At 26.4% G+C, this 4,522-nt stretch overlaps 1 protein-coding gene and 1 pseudogene across 1 annotated transcript in view; one reads left to right on the top strand and one right to left on the bottom strand.

Annotated features, from left to right (window-relative positions):
* The window catches only part of LOC102674806 (protein GDAP2 homolog), a 53,674-nt gene that overhangs the window by 38,433 nt on the left and 10,719 nt on the right, over positions 1-4,522 (bottom strand). The window lies entirely within an intron of this gene.
* Positions 3,018-3,603, top strand: LOC116186603 (annotated as a pseudogene).

Here is a 4,522-nt window from a genome sequence, read left to right as displayed (position 1 = left end):
AAAAATTTTCTATTAAAGGAATTATTTCTTTTTTTTTTTTTTTTTAAATACTTTTTAATAGCTTTTATAAATGAAACGATAAGAATTTTTATCTCTTCTCTTTACATTTCTTTCTGAAGAAAACAATCTTCTTTTTCTGTATTTTATAACTGCAGAAAAAGAAAGTTAACGAAGTTAATTATCAGAAAAGAGTTAAAAAAATCATATAAATGTTGAATGATAACATCTTCTTACAATTTTTATTTGCTTTTAAGCGCAGCAAAATAATATTGTTTAATATTGGCAAAGTTGAAGATTACATAAAATTAAAAACATTTTATTTCTATTATCTATGCCTTTTCTTTTTCTCAAAGGTAAATAAAATATTTTCTCGGTCACTAACAACAAGTTTTATAAATCTAAAATAAAACAATTCTAGATCTAAAAGAATTTTTCCGCATAAAACCTTGGTTTTTGTTTATTTACACTCTAGAGGAGCACTCTCAGGAGGAGTAATGAGTTTTATAAGAGGGTGTAAAGATAAGAACTACCTGAAAAATTTTTTTTTCGAGAATCTTTTTCATCGTTAAAACCGAGAACACCTTCAATATTGCGAAAGTATTCGAATTCAGAATTTTTTTTCCTATTTTCTTTTTCATAGAAAAAAATCTCGTTTCAATTAAATACTGCACCGCGAATGTCCTCTATTAATATTTAATGAGTTCGAGCATACATCTATCAAAAAATGCAAAAAGAAACATGATATATATTTGCTTTTCGAATGAACGGAGATATGTATTTGAAGAAAAAAGAAAAAAAAAAAAGTATGGAGCAACAGTGATTATTTTACGGTTTTGCGATGCTGCAATACTTTTAACTATGACCTTTTGAAACGAGCATGAAGCAAATAAAAAGTACAATTAATAACGAACATACGTAATGATTACTGCATGCGTACCAATTATCGAAACGATGTGATAAAAACATCAAAAATTTATATTCAAAAGAAAAAAAATTATAAGTATAATAATATATATAAAGTGTGATTTATGATAATTATCACACATTGAAATACAAATTATCATTTTAATATGTGGTGATTATTTATAAAAATAATTATTTATCACGCTTCGTGTTTGATAATTTTAATATATTATCAAAGTTATCAGTTTGAATAATGTTGTGAAGATTTTACTTGGCGGTCGTTATTTATTAGTTATTAACAAAATTATTTCTTCAAAACAATTTAGTTAAGTTTAAATTAATTTTAATTCGAGATTTATTATTTATTATAAATAGAATTGATAGCAATATCTATCAGGTCGCTTTATAGCAAATTAGCAACGCTTTATAGCAATTAAGAAAAGTTTCCTAAACCCAATGCAAATCATTATATTTAACAACTAATAATTAAATGAATTTTTATTTAATTATTTTATTAATATTTGACGTGAAATGAAATTTAGAATAAAATTGATAAAAATTTATTTAATTTCTGATTTTATGATTTATATTAGATTAGGTGAGATTAATAATTTTTTGATAAACAAAAAAAACGCTATTCACAATGTTATTCTGTGTGATAATTTTTATTGATATTAAAAAATTATCAAGATCAAAGGATAATATCTTTTTACAAATATTTATCTAATATTTTAATCGAATATAATGAAAATTAGATACATTATGAATAAAAAAACAAAAATAGATCGTACAACTTTCCACGCTTTTCCTATTTTTTAAAGACACGTGGCGCTTAACGTTTCTTGTTTGCGTGTGAAACGCTCGTAAAGAGAATCGTATTTCAAGGCATCGCTCGTAAAACTAAACTATTCTGTCAATCTTGAAATGCTTATCCTATAAATAACACTTCTATGTCCAGGTGCAAATGAAGGTTTCCTTCGTGCGCCAGTGACGGATGTATTTTAAAAAAAAAACTCATTAAATATTATCTCTCACTATATCATTTACGTTGAAGCCAAAATTACTGTAAACTTTATCGATATCTCCTATTACATCGATTTCCCTAACTTCTAAACACCTGCAGCGTTTATCAGGGTAAATTAATTATGAATTATTCAACTAGGTTATGCAAAGTTTCGCATAACTTGTGGTTCAACATGAAAGATAAAAAAATTCAGATAAAAAAAATAAAGTGATATAAAAGTAATGTAAAAGTGATGTAAAATATTTACATTCGATATTTTCAAGAGATTTTAAAATAATTTAATAATAATGATAATTTAACAGTTATAGTTATATAATTCGATAATAATATATAATAAATTATACAAATTTTGGAATCTAAATGGAGGAAAAATTATCATTTATAATTTAGAACTTAAATGGAGAGAATAGCTTCAACGCTAATAGATAATTTATCTAGGTATTCATATCCCTTTATCAAAAATGGAATTTAATATTTTTTATTTTCTAATTTCGAAAATTTTTAAATTTATCCTTATTTATTTTACTATTGATTTAAATTCCAAAAATTTCATATTAGAAATTTATTTATTATTGAAAAGTTACATTATCGATTGTGATAGAAACAAACTATGAATTTTTTTTTGTATTAGTTATTATTTTTCAATTATATTATATTATATACATATTCTATTTTTATTTTATTTATAATCTTAAATATGATAACTGGCCATTTGTTTATTCGGTCAGGGAACTCAGGATCGGTTACAGAGAATCTATTGTATTAAAATCAAGAAGTTCAATGACATCGAATATTTTGGATACTGACACAAAAATTAAAACTGTAAACTAAAGCTAAATATATAAAAATTCTTAAATTAATGTAATCATTCACCGATCAATTTTTCGAGCAAATTTTCGAAAACAAGGCATAATTATTTCCAAATTACTATTTAAACTCGTCCTCTCTTAACGATACGTCTAGACATCCACATTATCGTCATCATCGATAATCTTCTGTGCCCACTATCATCCATTCAAATTTCAATTAGCCACGTTCGCTCCAGGGCTTGCTTTTTCTTTACAAGCTCTTCGATCCAAGGATTCTTAAACGGAGACTCGAGAGAATACTTGGAGGCCATCGGCTAACGCGAGAAATAATGCGCGACCTAAATCGCCAGTTAAGAGATTCTCCATTCCGAGAACGAGGAGGGCCGCTTTGAAGGAATCGACGGTAGCGGTCCAAAAGCGCCATGCCAAATGATAGCGCGAACGAGTTGGCACGATAGGAGTCGAGTGGAAGCGTAATGTCGGAACGTTGACCCGACATTTCCCCGAGGAATGTTATCAAACCGGTATCGATTATGTGCCGGAAAACCCCTCGATATGCTCGGCTCGACTCGGTTCGCGGACATTCCACGGGCTTCCAAAGCTTCTTAACTCGTCTTGGTGGTTTTACAGGTGAAAGACTCTTTCTTTTTTTTTTCTTTTCTTTTTCTCTTTTGCCGGTTAAAGATGAATGTTGTTGTTCGAGAAAGCAACGATATTTTTTGTAGGATTTGACGCGATGATTTGGATTTTTAACAGCCAATTAAGAGATCTTCGAAGGAAAGAGGAATTATAATGAGTAGATTACTTTGGAAGTATGAAATATATTTTATATACGGGAGATGAAGATGAGTGAGTAAAGGTAAAATTGAAAAATATTGTTTTCAAAAAAAAATTTAAATTTATAACAATACTTATAAATTCTTATGATAAATTCTTAAATTTGATCAATTTTTTAAAATTAATCTTAAAATGAAAAAGTTTTCATTCCATATTATTTATTATGAGATAAACATTCTTTCTATTTTTAAACTTTTTTTATTTTTACAACGATAAAATGGAAGTATGAAATAAATATTGATAATCTTAACAATTTTGAGCTCAATAATTATTTTAGTATCTATATTATATTTTAAAAAAGTATAAATTTAAAGTTTCAACAAGTTATTGAATTGCATACTGATACAAGAGGGGATGATATTTATAGGAAGAGAAAAATAATTTAATAATTCTTTATTATAGAAAGTAATTAACTCTTAACGGATGTATAACTTCTGACGTAACATTGTAACTTTTTCTACCAGACGTATGGTCGCCTCTGATGTGATATTCTGATATAACTTCACCCTATTGAACGTACTTAGATCGTATAAGGAAACTAAATCTTTGAAACCATGGAATTGCTGAACATACGAGTATCTAGATTTTCATTTTATGCACAAACGAAATATGAATAAATGAATTATTTATATTTTTTTCTATTAAACATGATTTATATATTGGATTATAATTTGAATTAAGTAAGTTTTATCTCTCTTGTGTTTCTTTTTTCCGATAAAAAATATACACAGAGTATATTTATAGCGTAAACTCGAGTAAGAAATTAGGAAAATTATTCGCTATATGCTATAAATCTATTTATTGATTTTGATTCTATCTCTATTCTTGAGCCTAGAAATAAAAGGAAAAAATAGCAACAATCAGTTAATTCTTTCAGAGAACAAACTTTTTTATATAAATAAGAGAACAATCTTTTTTTTATTAATTATTAACAATAGAAATTCTTCAT

This window comes from Apis dorsata, unplaced genomic scaffold, assembly GCF_000469605.1.
Source record: "Apis dorsata unplaced genomic scaffold, Apis dorsata 1.3 scaffold_989, whole genome shotgun sequence".
Taxonomy (NCBI): domain Eukaryota; kingdom Metazoa; phylum Arthropoda; class Insecta; order Hymenoptera; family Apidae; genus Apis; species Apis dorsata.
Note: the sequence above shows the minus strand (reverse complement) of the source record. Positions and strands in the feature narration are given on the sequence as shown.